The sequence below is a fragment of the Pongo pygmaeus genome, chromosome 10 (genome assembly GCF_028885625.2).
Source record: "Pongo pygmaeus isolate AG05252 chromosome 10, NHGRI_mPonPyg2-v2.0_pri, whole genome shotgun sequence".
NCBI classification, from domain to species: domain Eukaryota; kingdom Metazoa; phylum Chordata; class Mammalia; order Primates; family Hominidae; genus Pongo; species Pongo pygmaeus.
The window spans coordinates 130706190-130714619 of NC_072383.2; the positions used below are offsets into that span (position 1 = coordinate 130706190).

At 50.3% G+C, this 8430-nt stretch overlaps 1 non-coding gene across 1 annotated transcript; it reads left to right on the forward strand.

Moving 5' to 3' along the window:
• The first annotated feature begins 3329 nt into the window (after positions 1–3329).
• On the forward strand, positions 3330–3433 carry LOC129010972 (U6 spliceosomal RNA). Its single transcript, XR_008493122.1, has one exon. It is a non-coding gene; the product is annotated as a U6 spliceosomal RNA (small nuclear RNA).
• Positions 3434–8430: the final 4997 nt, after the last annotated feature.

Here is an 8430-nt window from a genome sequence, read left to right on the forward strand (position 1 = left end):
CTGTAATCCCAACATTTTGGGAGGCCAAGGCAGGAGGCTCCCTTGAGCCCAGGAGTTTTAGACCAGCCTGGGAAACATAGGGAGACTCCATCTTTATTTATTTTTTAAAAATTTAAGAGGCCAGGCATGGTGGATCACACCTGTAATCCCAGCACTTTGGGAGGCTGAAGTGGGCAGATCACAAGGTCAGGAGCTTGAGACCAGCCTGAACAATATGGTGAAACCCCATTTCTACTAAAAATACAAAAATTAGCTGGGCGTGATGGCACACACCTGTAATCCCAGCTACTCAGGAGGCTGTGGTAGGAGAATCGCTTGAACACGGGAGGCGGAGGTTGCAGTGAGCCGAGATCATGCCACTGCACTCCAGCCCGGGCAACAGAGCGAGACACCATCTCAAAAAAAATTAAAAAATATTTTTAAAAAGGGGAAAGAGAAAAGTTTTCAGAATCAAAATGGAGTTATTACTGTAAAAAAAAAAAAATCACCTGACAAATATAGCCACAGGGAAGATTATGAAGGGAGGGTTCTCAGCCTTGTATGCCTGATAAAAACTACCACGAAAGACTGCAAAAAACACAACTTTGCCCAGAAAATACTTCTGCAAGGAAATCTGCCCAGCAACTGCCTGTCCAACCCTGGACTGGCACCATTTTGTCATTCATCCTCGTAGCCAAGGATAATCATTTCAAAACAATTATGTCATCCTCATTTTCCTTTAAAACCCTCTTTCTTCCTTTACCCCCTTTAATATACACATTTCAAAACAATTATGTCATCCTCATTTCCCTTTAAAACCCATTTTCTTCCTTTACCCCCCTTAATATACACATTTCAAAACAATTATGTCATCCTCATTTTCCTTTAAAACCCTTTTTCTTCCTTTACCCCCCTTAATATACACATAGTTTACTATGGCACACATATTCCCTCCCAAATAAATATTCATATCCTCTAGAGAGCCTCCTTCTGTTTCATATTTAGGTTGGGAGGTTCTAATTCCATTCTCCAATACAAGGAACCCAGGGCCAGGCATGGTGGCTCACGCCTGTAATCCCAGCACTTTGGGAGGCCAAGACAGGAGGATCACTTGAGCCCAAGAGTTTGAGACCAGCCTGGGCAACCTTGTCCCTACTAAAAATAAAAAATTACCCAGGCATGGTGGTATGCACCTGTGGTCCCAGCTACTCAGGAGGCTGAGGTGGGAGGACTGCTTGAACCCAGGAGGTCGAGGCTGCAGTGAGCTATGATCATGCCGCTGCACTTTAGTCTGAGCAACAAAGCGAGACCATGCCTCAAAAACAAACCAACCAAAAAAAAGCAAACCAAACAAACAAAACACAAAACAAGGACTGGGGCAGGAAACACACAACCTTATAGTTGCAGAAAGTAAGAATGTGCTCAACACAAACAAAATCCCCAGTTGAGGGCCGGGTGCGGTGGCTCATGCCTATAATCCCAGCACTTTGGGAGGCTGAGGCGGGCGGATCACCTGAGGTCAGGAGTTCAAGACCAGCATGGCCAACACAGTGAAACCCCATCTCTACTAAAAATACAAAAAATTAGCTGGGCGTGGTGGCGGGTGCCTGTAATCCCAGCTACTAGCGAGGCTAAGGCAGAAGAATCACTTGAACCCGGGAGGCAGAGGTTGCATGAGCCGAGATCATGCCACTGCACTCCAGCCTGGGCAACAAGAGTGAAACTCTGTATCAAAATAATACTAATAACAATACATTTTATAAATAAATAAATGTCACATGAGATCCAGACGGGGCCCTGGCACAGAAAAAAAGGACATTAGAGAAAAACTCAGGGAACCTGAATAACCTGCGGATTATGCTTAATGACAATGTATCATTACGGTTCATTCACTGCGACCAGTGTACCATGATAAGATAAAAGGTTAATTACAGAGGAGAGTGGGTGTAAGGTGTATGGGCACTTCAGCCATTATGGAAATTAAAAATAGAACTGCCACAGGGCCTGACAGTCCTTCCCCTGGGCCTGTACCCGAAGGAATCCAGCTCACCACCCATCCAGGCGTCCACACTCACACGTCCACCACAGCACTACCCACAGCGGCCAAAGCGGGGAACTACCTGGGCATCCACCAGTGGCCGGACAGATAAGGAGACTGTGGTGTATATGATCATGTGGAGAGAGATGAGGGACTATTGTTCAGCCTTAAAAACAGAGGAGATCCTGCATTTGCCACATGGATGGACTAGGGGTCACGATGCCAGCAAGACAAGCCAGACACAGAAAGAAACATCACAGGAGCTCATTAATATGCAGAATCTTTAAAATAAATAAAGAAAGGCAGGCGGGGGCATTGGGTGCAGTGGCTCACACCTGTAATCTCAGCATTTTCGGACGTCAAGGTGGGAGGATCACTTGAGCTCAGGAGTTTTGAGACCAGCCTGGGTAACATAGCAAAACCCCATCTCTACAAAAATGTTTTTAAAATTAGCTCAGTGTGGTGGTGTGCACCTGTGGTCCCAGCTATCTGGGAAGCTAAGGCGGGAGGATTGCTTGAGCCCAGGAGGTTGAGGCTGCAGTGAGCCGTGATCGTACCACTGCACTCCAGCCTGGGCAAGAGAGCAAGAACCTGTCTCAAAAAAATAAATAAATAAATAAAAAGGTGGGGATCAAATATATAAAGACAGAGAATAAAACAGGGGGCGACAGGGTGAGCCCCTTCAAAAGGGCTTGTGTGCACCTGAGGGCTACAGAGAATAATTATGCTCCAGGTGTTTGCTAATGCATGGATCACGGCTGCTCTGGCTACGGGAGAAGACAGGTGCCTGTGAGATGATGCAAAACCCACCCGTTCCGCTGTGGTCACCAATTTACTGCATATACGTACCCTACAACATCACAATGTACACCTTAAATGCACACAATAACATTTATCTTTTAAAAAGATACACGCGGCGGGGCGCAGTGGCTCACGCATGTAATCCCAACACTTTGGGAGGCCAAGGCGGGTGGATCACCTGAGGTCAGGAGTTCGAGACCAGCCCGACTAACATGGAGAAACCCCGTCTCTACTAAAAATACAAAATTAGCTGGGCGTGGTGGCGCATTGCTGTAATCCCAGCTACTCGGGAGGCTGAGGCAGGAGAATTGCTTGAACCCGGGAGGTGGAGGTTGTGGTGAGCCAAGATCATGCCATTGCACTCCAGCCTGGGCAACAAGAGCAAAACTCTTCTCAAAAATAAAAAATAAGATAAAAAATAAAAAGATACGTGGGAACTTTTCTATCTTTATAGATTTTCTGTAAATTTAACTTCTAAAAATTTAGAACTTTATTTTTAAAAAACAACAGAGTGCTCACTTCAGCAGCACCTATACTCAAATTGGAACGACACAGAGATTAGCATGGCCTCTGCACAAGGATGACACAAAAATTCATGAAGTGTTCTGTATTTTCATATTATAAATAGAAATAAAAAATAAACAATAACACACACACAAAAACTGTGCCTCAAAAGATGTCATCTAGGGGCTGGGTGCGTTGGCTCATACCTGTAATCCCAACACTTTGTGGGGCCGAGGTGGGTGGATCACCTGAGGTCAGGAGTTCAAGACCAGCCTGGACAAGATAGCAAAACCCCCATCTCTACTTAAAATACAAAAATTAGCTGGGCGTGATGGCACGTGCTACTCAGGAGGCAAGAGAATCACTTGAACCTGGGAAGCAGAGATTGCAGTGAGCCGAGATTGCACCACTGCACTCCAGCCTGGGCGACAGTGAGACTCCGTCTCAAAAAAAAAAAAAAGAAAGCTGTCAACTAGGAACACCTGTGTTCTGTTCTGCCTGTGTCTGCTACAAGGACACCTGCCCCCAGCCTGCCGGGGTGTGGCTGAGCTGCCTAAGCCTCCACCCACCTGCCCAACCTGCTCGCACACCACAGCCCGTGGGTCCAGTGGGAAAGCACCTCAGGTGCAGTGAGGCCTCAGAGGCCGACCTCAGTTGCACACAGGTGGGTGACAGGGCATGCAGCGTCTTCTGCAGAGCCCCGGGTGGGCACTGCCTCCCATGGTCCCTCTGCCGCAGGGTTTCCCAGGATGGGGCTTCAAAGCTAATTTCCCCAAATGCCATACGAAGTGACAGTAGATTATTTCCCCTGCAACAAACAGCTGAAATTAAGGAACTTGAAAATTTTACACAGGCAATATTTGTTAACTTTAATAAAGTCAAGATGAAGAGATTTTGTTTTCTCATTATTGTTCTGAATGAGCACTTCTGGGATAAAGGCATATTCAGACATCCTGAAATAAATACACACATACATACACACACACATACATACATACATACACACATACATACATACACACATACATAAGGCACCCAGGCTTCTAGGTGGAGAGCATGAAGAGAGGCGGCTGCGCTTGGACTCCGGTGTGAGTGCCCGGTCTGCGGCTCACCCTGGGATGTCCAGGGAGCCTGGGCTGCCTGGGCACCTCCGCTGGGCTGGAGGGGACAGACCTAGGCAGCGCTCGGCCAGCAACAAGGAGCTGGTGGGTACAGCTCTAGTGATGGAGACCAGCTCAGGGGACGCTAAGAGCAGGGGGCCCAGAACCCACTCATGCGGGGCTACAGGGCGTGGGGTTGATGTGGTTTGGTTCTGGGTCCCCGACCGAATCTCATGTTGAAATGTAAGCCCCGTGTGTTGGAGGAGAGCCTGCTGGGAGGTGATTGGCTCGTGGGGGGCAGAGTTCCCCCTTGCTGCTCTCGTGGTAGTGAGTTCTCACGAGAGCTGGTTGTGTAAAAGTGTGTAGCCCTTCCCTCTTCGCCTTCTCCTGCTCTGGCCGCGTGAGACGCACCTGCCTCCCCTTCACCTTCCGCCTTGAGAGTTTCCTGAGGTCTCCCCAGCCACGCTTCCTGTACAGCCTGTGGAACTATGAGTCAAACCTCTTCTCTTTATAAATTACTCAGTCTCAGGTAGTCGTTTGCGGCAGTGTGAGAACGGACTCATACAGGAGGCAGAGGCTGCAGTGAGCTGAGATCGCGCCACTGCACTCCCACCTGGGCGACAGAGCGAGACTCCATCTCAAAAATAATTAATTAATTAATTAACATTTAAAAGTCAACAACAAGGGGCTGAGGACCTCCATTGGTGTTGTTTGTGGCAGCAGGGAAGCTAGGTACCAGTGCATGAGGATGTGGAACCAGGACTTCGAAGACGCTGGGCTGAGGAGAAGACTGACCAGGCTGGGGCTGGCATAGGGTCCAGGGAGAGCCCATCTCTGAAATGGGTGACATAAGCCAAACATAGTGCTTTGTGCTCAGGCCTCTCTGCACTGGGCTTCCTGTCACTTACACCCAAAGAGCCTTGAATGGAATTCACCCTGAGCGATACAACCAGGGACACAGCACCCCCTCCTCACTGCCTGACACGAGGGTCCTGGGTCCCCACAGGAGCAACCGTGGGCAGGGCCACCTGGGGGCTGCCCATCGGAGTGTCTGCACCCGGATGGCTACAAACCAGGGCTGGGCACCTCTGGCTTTCCTAGAACCTTCATGTCACAGCTAGGAGCCCCAAGTGTGTGCCCCACAGAGCTCCAACAATAGTGCCCACCTGTCATTTGCCCATCTTTGTGGTCCACAGACAACGCTACCTGAGTCTCCAGCCAGGGGCTGGAAATGAGCTGATGGGCCCAGCCTGGGTTTAACGCTCCAGGCATGGGGCAGCATCACTAAACCCTGGGCTGACAGGGACAAAGGTGGCTTTTCTAAAGGAAATTGCAGGGTAAGGGAGATGGATAGCAGGCAAGGCTGGATCAAGGGGCTCAGAAGATGTGATGCAACGTGTGTATGTGTGCACGTGGTAAACATAAATACAATATATGGTTATTGTGGGTCTTCTGCTTTCTGCTTTTCTTGTTTCTCATAAATTGTTTAATTTGCTCAACAATATGTCTGAGGCTGGGCACGGTGACACACCTGTAATCCCAGCACTTTGGGAGGCCAAGGTGGGTGGATCACCTGAAGTCAGGTTGGCATTTGAAACCAGCCTGGCCAACATGGTGAAACCCCGTCTCTACTAAAAATATAAAAAGTAGCTGGGCATGGTGGCAGGTGTCTGTAATCCCAGCTACTTGGAAGGCTGAGGCAGGAGAATCGCTTGAATCTGGGAGGCGGGGATTGCAGTGAGCCGAGATCGCACCACTGCACTCCAGCCTGGGTGACAGAGCAAAACGCCGTCTCAAAAAAGAAAAAGATCCAGCAATATGTCTGAGTGGCCCTGCTGATACACTTGGATCAAATCCCTTCTTCCTGGCTTCTGTCTTTGGGTCATATCCCAGTGTTGTCAGCCCAGGACAGCCACCAGCTTACACAGCAGCTTTGTGGGTCTTGGAAAGGTGTCTGATTCCTCATGTGCTATGGCCCCACGGTGAGGCCATGGATCCATAAACAGGGTGCAGGTGGGACTCCAGCCCCTACCCATGCCCTTGGCCACAGCCAGCAGGACACATGGCCCTGGATCAGCCAGTCGGCCATGGGGGGGCACGTGGGCAGTTTCCGAATTCTTTCCTATTACAAATCACGCTGCAACACCATGCTTGCATTAGCCTTCCCGTGCAAAGACGGAAGTGTTCCTCTAGAGCAGACACCAAGAATTCTGGCCGCAGAACATGTGCTTCTTGAATCATAATAGCTGCTACCTGGTGGCCCTCCTGAGGGGCTGTACCAGGAGCCTGAGTGCCCACTCCCCACACCCTCCTCCGCAGATGATAATACGTGATTTTTCTTTTTCCTTCCTTCCTTCCTCCCTCCCTCCCCTCTTTCTTACTCTTTTTCTTTCTCTTTCTCTTTCTCTTTCTTTTTCTTTCTCTCTCTCTCTTTCTTTCTCTCTCTCTCTTTCTTTCTTTTTCTTGGCAGGGTCTTGCTCTGTCTTGCTGGAATTCCTGTGCTTAAGTGATCCTTCCACCTCAGCCTCCCAAGTAGCTGGGACCGCAGGCACACACCACCATGCACAGCTATTTTTTATATTTTTAGTAGAAACATGGGTTTCGCCATATTCATCAGTCTGGTCTCAAACTCCTGAGCTCCAGCGATCCGCCTGCAATTCAGCCTCCCAAAGTGCTGGGATTACAGGCGTGAGCCACCGCGCATGGCCTCATCCGGGATTTTGACCAAGTGCATCAGGACAACCTGGTTTCCAGAGCAGAGACCCAGCCAAAGCGGCTGTAGTCAAGGAAAGGAAGCGTATGGGTAAGGGCTCAGGAAACGGTGGCGTCCCAGCGTGTGCCAAAGTCAGGCAGGGCTGGACCAAGTCGCACAGCAACAGCGTCAGAACGCGGTTTCTCTCACTCCATCCTGTGTGGGGCAAAGACAGCCCAGGGCAGTTCCCGTGCATCCTTCCCGCTCAGCAGGCCCAGCCAGAGACAGACTCTTTCTCAACCAACGGTCCCAAGGCCACCTCTCTCTGGATTCTGGGTCAGGAACTGATCATGGGGCCAGGGGCAGGGAAGTGAGCTGAAGCCCTGGGCCGGAAGGGATTCTCTACAGGAAATCAGAGGTGCTGAAGTCAGAGGAAAGGAGGGTGGATAGCAGGCAAAGCTGGGTCGAGGGCTCAGAAGAGGCAATGCGGCCAGTGCCCCCACTGCGTCACGGGGCTCATACATATCTGACACTTGGAACAGGACGCTGTCGAGGGGCTGTAGCTCGGTGCTGGCAAGAGGCTTCACCGCGGGGCTTGCTGGCAGTGAAGGGAGATGGCTTGTTTATAGAGCTTGGGCGACAGTGGCTTGGGGTGTACAAACGTGAGAAGGGCCTTACAGGCAGGCCACGGTTCTCCCCAGAAAGGCCTGGTGGCGGCTGGTGAACTGGAGATGCTTGGTTAGACGTCGAGAATTTGACCTTCCTCAAAGCAGCTGCCTGGCACCATGGCTGCTGTGTTCCCTTCAAGCCTGCCACCCCATTCAGACATCTGAAAGCGGCTGAGATCCAAGCCCCACAAGAAATCATTCTTCCCCCATCAGCTTTGCAACGCTGAAAAATCATGGCCGCACGGTGGCTCAGCCAAGGCAGGCTGATCACCTGAAGTTCAAGACCAGCCTGGCCAACATGGTGAAACCCTGTCTCTACTAAAAATACAAAAATTAGCTGGGCACGGTTGTGCACGCTTGAAATCCCATCTACTCAGGAGGCTGAGACAGGAGAATCATTTGAACTTAGGAGGCAGAGGTTACAGTGAGCCGAGATGGTGCCACTGCACTCCAGCCTGGGCAACAGAGCAAAAAAAAAAACAATCCGGGATGTGCCGTGAAAGTCCCCGCACTCCAGGGCTCCTCCTACAGGTGATCCCATCAGTCCGAACTAAGGTCATCTGAAGCAGGTGTGGAATCTCCCTGTTCAGACCGGGCCAGGGAGGCTCTGAGGGCAGCAGGGACAGGATGGGCCAGAGTACCCAGGGA